General features: G+C 39.0%; 1 protein-coding gene across 1 annotated transcript in view; it reads right to left on the bottom strand.

The window, feature by feature from the left end:
- CSMD1 (CUB and Sushi multiple domains 1) overlaps positions 1-18,026 on the bottom strand; it is a gene marked incomplete at its 3' end in the record, with an annotated part of 1,744,596 nt that overhangs the window by 1,394,833 nt on the left and 331,737 nt on the right. The gene's annotated exons all lie outside the window — the stretch shown is intronic.

The raw sequence follows: 18,026 nt of genomic DNA, 5'->3' as shown, positions 1-18,026 counted from the left end.
CTGAATAAAATTAAATATAACAAATATTCAAATTCTACCATTTCAAGAAATATAGATTATATATGTATATACAAATATATGCATACATATTTAAAACAAATATGCATATATTTATTATATACCTTGCCAAAGTTAAATGACTTGCCCAGCATCTAAAATTTAGTAAATGGTCATGGGTGACACTATCTTCTATTTAATAATGGCTCAGGTATGGGAAAACAAACCCAAATTGAAAAAAAGAAAAAAAGTTTCAATAAATGTAATAGAATAAAAATCATGCAGAGTATATTCTGACTACAATACAGTAAAAGGAGATGTCAACAGTAATAAAATCACTATAGAAACCCCATGTGTTTGCATGGAACACAATTCTTTTTTTTTTTTTTTTGCGGTACACGGGCCTCTCACTGTTGTGGCCTCTCCCATTGCGGAGCACAGGCTCCAGACGCGCAGGCTCAGCGGCCATGGCTCACAGGCCCAGCCACTCCGCGGCATGTGGGATCTTCCCGGATGGGGGCACGAACCCGTGTCCCCTGCATTGGCCAGCGGACTCTCAACCACTGCGCCACCAAGGAAGCCCCGAACACAATTCTTAATTCATATGTCAAAGATGAAATCAGGAGACAAAGTAGAAAATATTTCAAACTAAATGACTACAAAATACAACTAAATTATGACAAAATGTGTGACACAGATAAAATAGTATTGGGAGGGAAAATCTTTATCAAACAAAAGAGCTGACTCAGCGACCTTACATTTTACTTAAATTGCTAGAAAAAGAGCAGAATAAGCCAAATTAAATATAAGTAGGGAAATAAAAGAAATGCATTTTTTAAAAAAGATAATTGAGAATATAATAAAGACAAAGTGTGGTCTTTGAAAAAAAAGAAAATTGACAAAACCTTAGCTAGAAAGAAAGATAGAAAATACAAATCACCAATGTCAAAAATGAAAAATAATTTATCACCAGACTGTACAGACATTAAGAGGATTCAAAATAATACTACTTCAACTTTGAACCAACACATTTGATAACAGATCAAGTGGATATCTTGGAAAATATTTTACTAAAACTGACACCAGAAGAAATGGAAAATCTGAATAGCCATGAATCTAGAAAATGCATTGAAATTTTTTTAAGGATTTACCAAGGAAAACTGCAAACACAGATGTTTCTCTGCTGAATTCTGTCAAGGAATAACACCAAAATTGCATAAACTGCTTCAGAAACGGAGGAGGAGGGAATACTGTTCTACTTGAGTTTTTGAAATTACCCTTACAGCAAAACCTGGAAAAGTTTACCAATAAAAGAAATTACAAACCAAAATTACTTGTGTATATACACAGAAATTCTTAATGTCAAACCAACCAATGTGAAAGGACAGTACCTTATAATCAGGTAGACTTTATCCTAGAATGCAACGAAAGAGTAACATTTAATAAACTAATCAAATTGGCCATATTAATAGAAAACAGAAAAAAACTGCCACCATTTCAGTTGATGCATAACAAACACTTGATAAAATTAAACTATAATTCCTAATAAAATCCTCAACAGGACTTCCCTGGTGGCACAGTAGTTAAGAATCTGCCTGCCAATGCAGGGGCCACGGGTTTGAGCCCTGGTCCGGGAAGATCCCACATGCTGCGAAGCAACTAAGCCCATGTGCCACAACTACTGAGCCTGCACTCTAGAGCCCACGGGCCACAACTGCTGAAGCCCACACGCCTAGAGCCTGTGCTCCGCAACGAGAAACCACCGCAGTGAGAAGCCCGTGCACTGCATAGAAGAGTAGCCCCTGCTCGCCGCAACTAGAGGAAGTCCACGCATAGCAACGAAGGCCCAATGCAGCCAAAAATAAATTAATTAATTTTTAAAAAACCCTCAACAAACCAGTAACAGTAGAGAACTTAACTGATAAAGGACATTTATGAAAAAATAAGAACAAAAACCAAAAAAAAGTACAATCAATACATTGGTCAAGTTCCAGTCAGGAGACAGAAACTGCACCAGTAATTTGAAGGGGAAAAATTTAATGTAGCGTTATCTCCAAGCATTTTTTTCTTGTGAAGTATGCTTGATGAACATTATTTTGTGTTAGGAAGCAAGAAAATCTGAATTTGGTTTAATAGTTACATACTCCTATTTCATATTACCTTGAATAAGTTTGAAGGTTTAGTAACCATCACCTGCACTACAAGAGTTCGACATCTCACCTTACTGAATCTTTGAGATAAAAAGAAAAAAAAAAAAAAAAGAATGACTAGCAGAGGATTAACCACAAAGAGGCAAAGAGAAGTTTAAAAACACAGGAACAGTAGAAATGCAGAGCAGCTTTAAGGCAGGGTAGAGTACCCGAGGAAGAAAAATATAATAAAGACTACTCCCACCAAGCTGAGATTCAGAACTTGTTGGGGGAGAGAGTAACTAGTGGTCGACTGGACAGTGGAAATGCTTGCCGAGGTTCCGCCATTCAGAGCTGGCAACCAGGAATGTGTGTGTGGAGTGCTGGCGAACCTGGAAGTCACCCCAGGAGGTGCTAGAAAGCTCTGAGGAGGGCGCTGCCATCTGACATCCTGCACAGTGCTGGCAGCCATGTGACCTAGTAGCAGGGACCAAGAGAAACCGTTCCTTCCTCCACTAATGCACCCACAGAAACTGGCAAAGCTTAACACAGTGCCAGCTGGCAGGTGAGAGCTGTTCTCAGGGCACAGCTCTGGTATCACAAAGCAGGGAAAGAAAGGCAGATTTGGAGACAAGAGGCAATCCACTGGTAACCAGTAACCAGCACAAGCAACGTCATCTATAATGGTCATTAATCCCCTGGTAACCAGTAACCAGCACAAGCAACGTCACCTATAATGGTCATTATTTCCCTTCTTTTGCCAGAACCAAGGCAAAGATGGTCACTTATCATTGTTATGCAACACTGTGCTGAATGTATTAGCCATTTCAAAACAGTCCAAAAAAGGTAAGGCCAGTGGGAGGAAGTGGAACTGCCCCTCCATGCAGATACCATTGTTTACATGAAATATAAATCCCAGAGGACCTTCAAAATAGCTACTGGAAATAATGAAATTTAGGAAAGTCACAGGATACAAGGTTAACATTATACAAAATACCAATTGCATTTTCATCCATTATCAGCAAATAAATAATAAAATAATAATATAAATAAAATAAAATAATAAATGAAATAAATAATAAAACGATGGCATTTATAATAGCAGCAATACACTAAAAGTAGTTACAGATGAATCTAATTTAACATTTTCTGAGAGAAACTAAAAACGACCTAAATACATGTAGAGACAGAATGTATTCATGTAGTGGAAGCCTACTGCTAATACGGTAATTCTTCCCAAATTTGTAGATTCAAAGCAATCCCAACCAAAATCTCAAGGGAATTTTTATAGACGTTGACAAGCTAATTCTAAATGAGTCTATGAAATTCAAAAGACCTAGAATAACGAATGCACACACACACACACACACACACACACACACTGGAGCACCTACTCTACATGATTTTAAAACTTCCTGTGTGGCTACAATAATCAATACAGCAAAAAGACAAACAGATCAATGGAACAAAACAGAGAGTACAGGAATAGTCCCTGACATATGTCAGAAGTTGAATTTCAGCAATTGTGCTAAGTCAGTTCAAAGAGGAAAATGAAGTCTTTTCAACAAATGCTGGATCAGCTGAGTATCTCAATTTAAAAAAAAAAAAAAAATGTGCATCAATCCTTACCTAGCACCAGACACAAAAAATCAGCTTTATAAGAATTATAGTTTTTTCAGTAAACGGTGCTGTAACAATCCACATGCAAAAAGATGACTTCCAAAACAATTTTATGATGTGATATGAATTAAAGTCAAAATGGATCATAGACAAATCAAAGAGCTAAACTATTAAACTTCAGAAGAAGGCATCAAGGAAAATGTTTCTGATAAAGTATGCAAACTTTTTTTGTATTTCGCATAGTCATAAAACAATAAATATATTGTTAAATTGGACTTTATCAAGATTAAAAACAGTTGTTCAAAATACACCATTAAGAGAATGAATCTGGGAGAAATTATCTGTAACACATATATCACTGGAAGAAAATTTTAAGAGACATGTCACAAAGGAAGATATATGAATGACCAGTAAGCACATGAAAAGATACTCACATTAGTCATCAGGGAATGTAAATTAAACCGCAATAAGGTAACTCTCCATTACACTCATTAGAACGACCAAAATTAAAGAGCAGATATAGCGAATACAGGCAAACGTGTGACGCAGCTGGAACTCATAACTACTGCTGGCAATGTAAAAGTTTACACCCCATGGGAAATGTTTTGGCCATTTCTTCGAGTTAAGCTTAATCTATCATATGACCCATCTATTCCACTCCTAGGTATTTGCCCAAAGAAATTAAAACAATTGTCCAAAATACCATCTCCAGTCTTGTGTAAAGAAATCTAGAATGTTCCCCATCCAAGTTGGGCTATTTACATACTAGAGTTCTAATTCAGAAACACAAGATTTTCAGAAAAAGTCTTGGCAAATCCACTACCTAGTAATTATACAAACTTTATTCATTTAAAGTGACTGAAAACGTAAATACACGATATGACAAACCATATCATTGCAATGCAAGGTATAATAAGAAAAGGCGAGCTCTATTCCAGAAGACACCTTTGAAATTTTAACAAACCTCTCCATTTTCAGAGGGAAGTATCTGAACCCTGCCAAGTTCCCAGCTACTTTGGGGCCAGGTGTTTTGCGGCTGCCTCTTCTCATTACTCTGGAATTACCAACACATGGAGTTGACAAGGCTGGGATTATTAATTAACCTTCTAGGGCAGAGGTCACAAGCTGCTGCTACCCCTGTATAGTTCCCGCGCTGTATTTTTTTTTTTTTTTTGAAATAAGAAAATAATGAGCGTCAGGCCGCAGAGGACCCTCACGTAAGCCCACCAGATACCCCGGCTGCTGTCAGCTCTGCCCTCCCTCAATGGCCTGTCCACAGCCATCATCTCTCCAGACCCGAGTACGAGGCTCTCCAAACCCCACTGGCCCCTAGTTCACGCCAACCACAGACCGTGTCACTCTCCCCTGCCCAGGTAGCTAAAGGGGAGGGGACCGCAGTTCTGCCCCGGCCTGGCGCACACAAATCTAACCTGATGGAGGTGGGCCTAGATGCCCTAGAGGTGGGCCTCCAGCTCCGAGGCACAAACCAACTTTCCGAAGCAGCAGCATGAAGCCCAACGGTGGCTCAGTGCTCACACCAGACCCAGGAGCCTTTCCCACCAAAAGACGCCTTCCCAGCACAATGTGGATCCGAGGGTAAACACTGCTCTTACTCTGGAACTCAGGGTGGCCTAACCAGGACAGAGGCTCGGCCGGTCCTCGGGCACCCAGGGCTCCCCACCCTGGACACTACTCTCCAGAAAGAGCTGGGGTTTGGTCAGTTCAGTACACCTCAGGCAGCCGGCGAGGAAGTCGACGCAAACGTACAGTCACACATAGAGAAAAACCCAGGAACTCACTTGCATCCCGGGGCGTGCTGTTCCTCCGGACAGCTGCGGGGTGTCTCAGTGCTTCCCAGGAAACCACCGCGGGGCTCCTGGAGTCCTTCTCCTGGAGAGTAGCCTCGGGTCTTTGCACTCTCCCGAGCCCAGTCGACTTCCAGCCCCTCCACAGGGGCCCCTCCAGCAGGAAATCTTCTGCACACCGTGGGGCACGTCCGCAGGCCGGGGCCTGGTCCTGGCGGAGGTACTGAGGGCCCCCCGGGAAAGCAAACAGGAGCCCGGAAGATGCGCTGTGCAGCTTGGGGCCTGTGGGGCAGCAAGTCTGGGTCCCGAAGGAGGAGGGCGGGAGAGGATGCCCGAGATGCGCTGACGAAGGCGGGCGACTCAGAGAACCGCAGAGTCCACTTGGGGAGCCGCCGCACGGATCACCCTCCCGCCAGGAAGCCGAGCTCAAGGGCTCTCGGGAGACGTGCGCGGCCTGATTTAACATCTTACCAATCAGGGAAGTTCCCTTAATCAGGAAGTAATTGGAAACTGCTGTGGCTAATTGGAAGGCGCCCCAGCCAGTCAGGCCCGCGTTTCTGCTTGGCGGCCATTGGCTGTAGCTGAGGAGCTGGTGCCGCGTTGATACTGACCACGACCTCACCAGGAGGTCCCGCCACTGTCTTACACCTGCTCTGTTTCACGTATTCGCATGGTCCTTCTGGTTCCAGCAGGCCTGGGAGTTCGAGGCCCCGCTCTAACAAGTGCCAAAGGAAGACGGGTCAGTCACAAGGGCGCCCCCCTTGGCTTTTGCTGGTAGTGCGGGTCCATGGGGGTGGAGGTGGCCTGGGGTTCAGGCACCGGGGCGCCTTGACACTGAAAAGGGATGATGGGGGATAACGGCCACGGAGGGTCCGTGAACAGCTGTGAGAAACAGAAGCTGCCTCCTTGAAGGAAGACACTTTGAGAAACTTTCAGGAGGCCCCCGTTTCGTTTATCTCAGTTTTCCTCTTTGGGCTGAAAGGTGACAGGTTGTATGAAACATTCACTTGTATCCTTTCTTGCGCACTCTCTGATTCTCCCTCTCGAGGGGAACATACCCCTGTTCATTGGGGGACTGCTTCCTTGAAACAGAGAGCCAGCTATACAGATTCTGGGTTTATACTAGTGATTTCTAAAATAAAAAGTAACAGATGTTGGTGATAAAGTATACGTGAGTAGTACTGGTGAGTAGCAGTCTAACTATAGCCACGACCCTGCGTCTTCCATTTGAGGGTTTAGTGTGGGATCAATACAATCTTTGAGCTTGGGAAGTTGTATTGACAACAAGGTTCAGAGACAAAATTGTCTAATCTTCCACTGATTGTGAAACAGAGGCCAACAAGAACTGGCCTCTGGGCAGGAAGCCAAGGAAATCCAATTAGGGTCAGTGACCCAGGGGGCAGAGGTTGGGAGGGCAGGGCTCGAGATCATTCTGAGGAAGTTCACACAGGCAGGCTTTATTCCCCACTCACTTAAGGACCCTCCCCAAGCTGCCTCCCCCTCAGGGCAAGTATGAACCAAAGAAAGGCTGTGAGGGTTTTATTCACTTATATCTACCACCTGGAATCTATGAGCAACTTTCCGAACCCTGCTTGAGTTAATACTTCAGGTTCTAAGAGGTAAGGCAGGGGAGATGTCAGCCAGGACAAAACTGAGGTTCAGAAAAGGGCCAATAGCTCCGCTCCTGGAAACCTTATTTGAAAGAATTTTCTAAATTTACAGGCTTCTGGGCTGTAAACACTCTTAATCGCTTATACAATTTTTATATATAATACTGCTGCCTAGTTAAATGCACAAACTCATAAAATGTCTAAATATCAAGTTTACTCCAGGATAACAGTTTTTAAAGGTCTGAGACAAGATGGCTTCTAAGATAAATATTTGCCTTTTGATTATTTTTCAGTACATTCAGATACAAAGTCGATCATATTTATACGCACAGGGTGGGTGACTGTTTATTATAGTAAAAGAAAGAATTGTTTTAAGTTCTAAGTAATATCCTATTCCTTTTTTTTTAAATTTTGTGAATTGAAAGTGTATGACACACTTTTGTATATAGCGTCCATTTCTTTACAATTATTTTGTAAACAACTAATGTACATTTATTCAATCAAAACACACTGGTTTAGTGTGTTCTAAGTGCTCAGCTTCTGTTGGGGATAAAAGCATAAATCAGTACAGGTGTTGCTATCCAAACACTTAAAAGGGACGGGGAGAGAAAAAGTACATTTTAAACTTAAAAAAAATCATTCACCTACAAATCTAGTCATCCACACAAAATTAATTTAAAATCTTGGAAATTCTAAGAAATCTGATTATTTTTAGCTCCTTCTTACTTTTTACTATGGAGAGCTTCCCAGTAAGTCATTTGAACAGACTATCTTTGCAGATTCACTATTATACAGAATAATAAAATTCAATTAATATCTTACCGACTTTTGGACACTTTATGTTTCTTTTCCCAGAAATCGAGGACTGAAATAATAATAATTTTATTTCCTTTTGAGAGAGAAGGTAAAAATGATTCTTGGTGAAATCTGATGATATGTAATACGGTGGAAATCCCATTTGCTTGCTGACACAATCCTGCAGGAGACCCCATCATTTTCGATCACTTCAATCAGTCCATCCGCCTAGCTACCTCTGCACAGCAGAAATGTAACTGTCAGTTCCAGAGAGTTCTCGTTTACCTTTTTCAGCTTGGGTCTTCGCATAGAAAAACAATATTGAGAGAAATGTAGAGGCCAGATATACATAGAGGTACAGGTATAGATGGTTGTGTATAGATGGTTTACTGCTGTAAACAGGGAATTTTCATCCTTGGCATTTTTGACATTTGGTGGAAGACAATTCTTTGTCATATGGGGCTGTCCTACGTGTTGTCCTGTGTGTTGTAGGACATTCATCAGCATCTCTGTACTGTACCTGCCATATCCTAGGAGCATCCCCACCCAACTGTGACAATAATGTCTTCAGACATTACCAAATGTCCCCTGGGGCATAACATCACCCCTTGTTGAGAAACACTGATATAAATATAGATATAGATTAATAGATGGGAGAGAGAGAGAAAAACATCAAAATGGTGATATTCATAGGCACAGAGATAGAAATAACTACCTCCACAAGAATTCCAAAGACAGAGCATAGACATACTTACAGAAAGAAACCACCCAAACGCTGATCCAAATAGATACATGCACCACCAAATGCACAGCAGCACTATTTACAATAGCCAAGATATAGAAGCAACCTAAGTGTCCACTGACGGATGAATGGATAAAAAAGATATGGTACAACCAGTCAGAATGGCCATCATCAAAAAATCTACAAACCATAAATGCTGGAGAGGGTGTGGAGAAAAGGGAACCCTCCTGCACTCTTGGTAGGAATGTAAATTGACACAGCCACTATGGAGAACAGTATGGAGGTTCCGTAAAAAACTAAAAATAGAACAACCATACGACCCAGCAATCCCACCACTGGGCATATACCCTGAGAAAACCATCATTCAAAAAGATTCGTGTACCACAATGTTCACTGCAGCACTATTTACAATAGCCAGACATGGAAGCAACCTAAATGTCATAGACAGATGAAAGGATAAAGAAGATGTGGCACATACATACAATGGACTATTACTCAGCCATAAAAAGAAACGAAATTGAGTTATTTGTAGTGAGGTGGGTGGATCTAGAGTCTGTCATACAGAGAGAAGTAAGTCAGAAAGAGAAAAACAAATACCATATGCTAACACATAAATATGGAATCTAAAAAAAAAAATGGTTCTGATGAACCTAGGGGAAGGACAGAAATAAAGACACAAATATAGAGAATGGACTCGAGGACACAGGGAGGGGGAAGGCTAAGCTGGGACGAAGTGAGAGAGTGGCATGGACATACACACACTGCCAAACGTAAAATAGATAGCTAGTGGGAAGCAGCCGCATAGCACAGGGAGATCAGCTCGGTGCTTTGTGACCACCTAGAGGGGTGGGATAGGGAGGGTGGGAGGGAGACGCAAGAGGGAGGGGATATGGGGAGATATGTATATGTATAGCTGATTCACTTTGTTATACAGCAGAAACTAACACACCATTGTAAAGCAATTATACTCCAATAAAGATGTTATAAATAAATAAATAAATGAATAAATAAATAAGATATGGTACATATATACAATGGAAAACAACTCAGCCATAAAAAAAGAATGAACTTTTGCCATCTTCAACAACATGGATAGACCTGGAGGGTATTATGCTTAATGAAATAAGTCAGACAGAGAAAGACACATATTGTATACTTTCACTTATATGTGGAATCTAAAATATAAAAGAAACACGTGAATATAAGAATGAATATAACAAAATAGAAACAGACTCAACAGACAGAGGGGAAGCTAGTGGTTACCAGGGGGGAGGGGGAAGACAGAGGGGCGGGGTAGGGGTAGGGGATTAAAAGGTACAAACTACTATGTATAAAATAAATAAGCTACAAGGATATACTGTATAACGCAAGGAATATAGGCAATAGTTTATAGTAACTACAAACGGAGTATAACTTTTAAAAATTGTGAATCACTATGTTATACACCTGAAACTCATATAATATTGTACATCAACTATATCTCAGTTATTAAATAAAAGGGTAACAACAACAATAACAAAACCTCCCCTACCCCTAGCCTGCTGTGAACACTAAGAGAGCCATACTTTTTCTGGATTAAGGCAGCATTTTATCTTGATTAAAATTACAACGGCTGGTAGGCAGCCCTCTGGGAGCCCTCAGGGTGGACAGATGCCTTTACTCTCCTTCCCACAGCATCCTTGAGATCACTACAACATGCTGCAATTATATATAAGAAAGGCATACGCAGGGTTCCACCATCAGCCAGAATTTGATGTGTTTTATTATGAGATTACATATTGTTTATTCAAGAAAATAAAATATTGAGTGAAATTGGACAATCCAATACTACTGTAATTTATAAATGTAAAAATAGTGAGAGATCTCTTCATATCAGCAAATAAAGATCCCATTCATTATTTTAATGGTACATTGTAATACATATATCCTCTAACTTATTTAACTAGTCTCTATAGAAGGATAGACATTCTTGAGTTTGTTTTTAATACTATCAAAATGCACCCATAAGCATTTCATTCCATGTGTTTTGTCATATTTTAAGATAATTTTGTAGAATAAATTCTTAGCTGGACTTGCTGAAGGAAAGAGCTTGTACATAATTTTTAAATTTGAGAGAAATTTCAAAATTCTATCCAAAAATAACTGCTGCAATTCTACCAACAGGATATAAAGGCATTTGTCTAATACCCTCAAAAACTCTGAGTTATCAAAAATTTTAAAGTTTTGCCATTCAGACTGGTGAGATATATTGCATTACTGTTTTAATTTTCTTGAAATACACTTATTACCATGGACTGTTATATTTGAACTCCTTTTTCATACTTTTACCTGGTTTTCTATTAAATGATTTATCTTATTCCTTATAGTTCTGAGAGTGTATGTTATAAATTAAGAAAATAACTCTCTGTGTCTCACACTACTGTAAATCCTTTTTCTCGATTTGTCATTTGGCTTTTGGATTTTAAATTTGAGGAAGTCAAATTCTTCAGTCATTTTCTCCATGACTTCTAAATTATGTGTACTGAAGAAGTTCTTTCTGGTATTTTTATTATTGCATATTATTATTTAAATTGATGATCCAACATATTTATTTTAAGTAGTAAAGACAAGATTTTGTATTATAAAGTTGTGTCTCCTTTCACGTTCCCATGACCAATACCTCAAAATAGCTTTGTCTGCTGAAAATGCAGTCCTGTCGCAAAGTATTTATTAATCTTCTTTTTTTTTCATCCTCTTTTCGAAACTCTGAATGCCTTTCCATATGTCTACATTTATGCAAGAGAAATGTCCTAGGAGTTGGGGGCTTTGGGAATATTTTCCTCGCACATATATTTATGATTATTCAAAAGACTCCTTTGCCCATATTAATATGGATTGCTACTTTCAAAATGACCAAGATACTGAAATGAACCATCCATTTTTGGCTCATGCAAAACCACCACCACAGCATGAATGGTAGTGGTCAGAATTCAGATACATGTTAAAACATGCTTACAGTTTTGCAAACATAGTTCTACCTATCTCCCTTAAATGCTTTATATTTTATCTTCAGGATTTCTAATTACTAGCAACTTAATCATTTTTGTTAATAAATATGAGCCTTATAAAAAAATATATACAGTTTTCAACCATATTAAAATCAGCTCGGGGATAATACATAAGTACATATTTATACAAATACAAATATAAACATATGTTTAGGCCTCATCCTTGAATCTCTGATTTAACCGGCCTTCTCTTCCACACTAGCCAACTGCAGACAACCAACTTAAAAAGAATAAATAACTTAGTGGACTCTGCCTTACCCAATCACTATCAACCTTGCCTATGAGTTGCTAATTCAAAGCATATGCTGAGAAAGGAAATTTGGAAGCTGTATCAAATAAAATGATTTTTTAATTTCGTCATCTTAAAACAGGTACATAGAATAATCATCACGGCTGACAGATGCACAAACTCATGGGAACATGATAGGTTTATAGGAGACGACCTAACGCTGCCACTGTCCCCCTCAGCACCTCTGCACCGTGCCCACTAGGACAGGACGCCCGGTTTGATCAGATCCCTAAGCATTCATTGGGCTACTGGGCTTTGACAGCCTGAGGCTTCAGCCCTGTGGGCTTCAGCTCCTCACGAAGGCTATAAGGCCCACCTCTCTGGGGCCCTCCCTCACTATGTGTTGGTCTGATTATGCCAGCCATTCCTTCTACTCCCTGACCCTGTGGCTGGCCGAATGTGATAAGATGGCAAGACATGTCTTTGGTATGAGTATGATGTTCCAGTCCCTATAGAAGCTTTTATACACACTTCATCCTATGTTTTTCAGAGTCTTAAATGGGGCATGAGTCACCAGCCAAGCTAAAAATAAAATGATGCTTTGATTTTTATCTGACTACGTGTCTGTGAACGATTCCCTCAGAACCTCATAATGGCAATGGGGGACAGTACGGCAGAATTTAGACACTGCCAGGCCTCTAGTCTAATTTAATCCAAATGCAACTGAAACCCCTTCCTAGCCCTTAAAAGCTCTGAAGTTCTAAACATCACCGGATATAGTTAATATTATACAAATTTCTTTGTTAACACATTTTTTCAAAAAATGGAAAAAACTGATTTTTGCATCACTTATTCATGATTTACTGATTGTAATGGCTCTATAACATTCATCTCTTACCTCTTCATTACCATCACTGCAGAAATTTAGGGGTAATCTTGTAAAAGTCAGAGGAAGATAAAGCCAAGATAACTGCCAAAGCTATTTTCTTAGGACTTGTATTTTACAATAATCATGGGATATACATACTGATTTTCCACATTTGCATGGTACAATTTTCCTTCATAGGTTCACTTTTATTTACTTTTTGAGGTTATAATGGGATTTATTTTCCAAGTTTCGTATTATAATGTTATCATAATTGGAAACTGATGTCAACTTCAATTATTATTTTTTTTTTTTTCGGTATGCGGGCATCTCACTGTTGTGGCCTTTCCCGTTGCGGAGCACAGGCTCCGGACGCGCAGGCTCAGTGGCCATGGCTCACGGGCCCAGCCGCTCCGCGGCATGTGGGATCCTCCCGAACCGGGGCACGAACCCGTGTCCCCTGCATCGGCAGGTGGACTCTCAACGACTGCGCCACCAGGGAAGCCCCAACTTCAATTATTTTTGATTTGGGGACAAATCGAAAAAACACGACTTCATATTTAGAGAACATCTACAGGATATAAAAGTCTCTCATGCTCACCTAGAGGAGAGAGTTATATTAAGTCATGCTGGCTTATACACAGAGAGCACAGAGAGGAATGGTCCTGAATCAGGAATAGCTTAAATCAAAATCATTCCATGAAGATTTATTGACTATATTAAAGTCATATATGTCATCACCAGAGAAGACAGTCGTGGCACATTTCTTGGCCTTGGAGGATGTATGTTCTATTTGTCATACTAGAAAACAAAGATATACAACCTTCCACAAAAGGCAACTTGAGAGACAGTGTGATTTCAAAGGAGTGCTTGATTCAAGATCTATGTTAGTTACAAGTGCTAAAGGAGTTCAGAAAAAAAAAAAAAGACTTTTTTGGTGGGGTTGCTTTTTAACTTGGGATGCACAGGGCCAATTTCCTGAAATAAATATAATGTGAAATGGGTTTTGAAAGCTGGATATAATGTAGGCAGGCAGAGGGAAGGATGAAGAATATTACAGTATATTATATTCTCTTATAAGGTCAGATCAAGGAATAACTCATAGACCCATTCAGCTAAATAAGAAAACTCCCCTAGCACTATAGCCTGAGTGTCTGTGGCCCCCCAAATTCATATGTTGAAATCCTCACCCCCAACATGGCAGTATTTGAAGGTGGGAACTTTGGGACGTGATTATGGAGAATGTAGCCCTCATGAATGGGATTAGCACCCTTTTAAAAGAGACCCTGGAGACCTCCCTTGCTCCTTGCACAGTATGAAGACACTGAAAGCCTAGATTGACACAGACAGCCCCTATGAACCAAGAAACAGGCCCTCCTGAGACACCAAATTTGCTGGTACCTTGATCTTGAACTTTCAGCCTCCAGAGCTACAGGAAATAAATCCCCACTGATTTTAAGCCCCACAGTCTGTGGTATCCTATTATAGCAACCAGAGTGGACTGAAACACACAGGGAAAATATGGAAGAGGCGGAAGGCCAGAAGTGTACTTTGCACTTGGTAGGGTTCCTTGAATATCGGGGTCACGTTGACTAGAGTGCTTATCTTACTGGCAACATAGAATGAGGACAGGACTGTGGCAAATGTTTCAGAATTAGAGGGGGGTGAGCCTGGGGCCAGCATATTATCATTTCCATGTACCGGTCAACCTGTGTGCATGGGTCAACCTCGCATAGAATGGGACTTCGTGGAGTGTTTTCTGTGAGGATCAAAGCAGGTTGTGGTTTATAGAGATGTTGCAAAACAAAACATGTAGGGTTAGACTTCTGTGGAGGTCTGAGAATCAGGAGGAGGTACAGAGTCAATATGGCCAGAGATTCAAAAAATGGCAGGAATATGACAGCTCATAAAAACCAGTGAGGGCAGGACTTCCCTGGCGGTGCAGTGGTTTAAGAATCCGCTCTGCCAATGCAGGGGACATGGGTTCGAGCCCTGGTCTGGAAGGAATCCCACATGCCGCAGAGCAACTAAGCCCGTGCGCCACAACGACTGAGCCTGTGCTCTGAAGCCCGCGAGCCACAACTACGGAGCCCGCATACCACAACTACTGAAGCCCATGTGCCAAGAGCCCGTGCTCCACAACAAGAGAAGCCACCGCAATGAGAAGCCCGCGCACCGCAACAAAGAGTAGCCCCTGCTCGCTGCAACTAGAGAAAGCCCGTGTGCAGCAACGAAGACCCAGCGCTGCCAAAAATAAACAAATACATAAATAGATTTATTAAAAAAAAACAAAACAGGAACTAGGATTTTAATTCTAGACAGCTCAGGAGCAGATTTCTATTCCTAATTTTGAGTTTAATATTTTCTCTTGGGCTCACAAGAAGTCTTAATTTAATGCTCAGTATTTACATGCTAAAAGTTAATTTATCGATGGAGACATAAATCATATATGCGTTTGTGTTATATATACATTTTTGTTTCCTTTAAAGATTTCTTGTTACATAGCGTAAATCATATATTCTTACTAAATTTCAAGTTACAATGTAAACATCTGTAATTCTAACCTCCAAATTCTGTTTTGTTAGTTGGGGATTACATCTAAATCATATGTTACTTATTAAAAGTTCTCTACTGTAGTTACACAAAAGAAATTTCTTTATATAAAATGATCAAGTTGCTAATATGTTTGTTTTTTTGTTAGTGCACATTTTGAGCTGATAAAAACAGCGTTTGTACAGAAGTAAAACAACTACAGACCATGAAAGCTCTAAGCGATAACTTTCCTGACAACTCAGTGAATCAGCAGCTCACACATCAATCCTCTCACAAAAGTCCCTTCGTTTGAATTCCAGAGCTGCTTTAAGTGCTGTGAGTTAATCGTATTTGAGAAATAACAACTGTTCCAAGATATAATGGGAAACAAACAGCATTAGAGTCTCCACCTCAACCCTGTTAATTAGATTTCAATACTATTTATAACGATTTTGCCCATCACCTAATGTTGAAATGTTGCAACCTGCTCACACATTTGCCCTAATAATGAGGAAATTTCCTATTTCACAACATTATTTATTTTCCTATTTCACATCATTCTTTATTCAAATTTTATAATTGTAGAGACCTATACTGCTTGGCAGTCATTACTGGAATTCTGCTTCTGATATGTTTTGCCAATTTGTTAGGACACCTGGCACGCAGGCGCAGCAACGAAGACCCAACGCAGCCAAAAAAAAAAAAAAAAAATTTAAAAATTTAAAAAATAAATAAATAAAATAAATGAATTTAAAAAAAATGAAGCTGTTAAAAATATATTAAAAATCTAAGTGAGTAAACATACATATAACTCAACAATGTTGATGAAGCTTTCTGAGTCACAGCTATTAATTTATATACTATTCACAAGTACCTCAGGATAAAATACAATGAGTCTAACTGTTCTAACCTTAATATTTCTACTGCTGATCCTGTTATAATACTGAAGATGACAGGTATGCTGTTTTCTAAACTTTATAGTTATTAACCTATAAAGTGATCATAATATCAACTTAAGAACATAAGAGAATACTAAATTGTCCAAAGACAGGTAGTTGAGTAAATTAACATTTAAGACAGGTTTCCTTTAGAATAGGATAGAATTATAGCAATTATAATAGAGTTATAGGGAATGGAAATATTGACAGAAATTTTTTAAAATTTTATAAGCAAAATGAGTTTAATTACTTTGGAAACACTCCTCTTCCCCCGCCCCGCCCAAATAATGCCTGAACCTAGAAAGGTACATAAATATGACCAAAAATACTTCAGAATAATAGATTTGAAGATCATTTGTAGTTTTCCCCTCAGAACATGAGCGCTTTACAGCTGGACAGTAAATTACAAACCACATCCAACAGATGATCAATCTGGTTGCATTTGTGACGGCTCCTGGGAAAGTTTTCTTGTGGGCGCTCAGCGCTCTTCCTCACAGAGCAATATTTTTTACTTTCATATGCAATAGGCATTTGTCTTTCATTGAAAGAGAATGAGTTACTTTTTAACACAGAGGCATATGACTTAATATTTGAGTAAACTAGATTCTCTATTTTTTGTCACAATGCTTTCTATTATTACAAAACAGCACTATTCCCTAGTAGAATCTTTTGTGTGGATGAAAAGTTAGTAATAGTTAGAAGAGCATGAAAGAGGTTAAGGCATTTTGCATCAAACTAGCAAGGACTGCAAATATAGATACTTTGTCCAAACATCCAAATGTTGGCCCACACATGTCAGACAGGAAGAAAGAAAGTTTACCTAACAAATCCATAAAGGAGGTAGCTGTATGCAATATGTCTCAGAAAGGGCAACTGGAAAAGTGTTTCTAAAAACAGACAGTAACATTGGAGACGACTCAGAAAAAACTACAAGGTATTTTATATTTGAAAATGCATAAAGAAATGAAAATAAAATATTTGAAATATATTCAAATTCTATACTTAACATATTGACTATATAGTTAATATATATTGATATTTATATATATTAATATTATATATTTATTAATATATAATACTAATATATATAGTATTAATCTATTAACTAGATGTAAAAATACAATTATGCATTTTTATAGCCAGAGATTTTTCTCAATTCACAAAATTGTAAATAAAGTATATCATTTTTGTATATTACTGCTAAGATTAGCATGAATGCCATTTTATTCATCTAAGCAGCACAATTCCTTCCGCCTACTGTCAGTTTTTCTACAAGACCCTATATTCAACAAACTTAATCTCTAATGTAGAATTTTAAAACCAGAGGATAAAGTCTTATTTGCCGTATATGTATATATTTAAATATGTTCATCAGTTTGGCTAAGAAATTCCAATTTCTTTGAAAGGGATATTCCTCATTCTTGGCCAAAATTTAACAAAAAAAAAGATGACTATATTTGTACAGGTACAATTTTTTTTTCTTGGTGATAAATGAAAAATATAACTCAAAATCATCCCAGAAAATATTTTTCTTTCTTCATGGTAAAAAATCATAGATTCAAAGAGAAAGCTAATGAGGAGTGGAATATTCTATGATGGTGCGAACCAAAAATTCTCCAAAGAGTACAATGTTCTTTCATGTTTTTACTCCACCCACCTCCTATGTTCTTTGTATTGAATATATTCTCTGACAATATCAAGGTTCCTTTTGTTGTTC

The sequence above is a fragment of the Leucopleurus acutus genome, assembly GCF_964270905.1.
Source record: "Leucopleurus acutus genome assembly, chromosome: 21".
In the NCBI taxonomy this organism is placed as follows: domain Eukaryota; kingdom Metazoa; phylum Chordata; class Mammalia; order Artiodactyla; family Delphinidae; genus Leucopleurus; species Leucopleurus acutus.
Note: the sequence above shows the minus strand (reverse complement) of the source record. Positions and strands in the feature narration are given on the sequence as shown.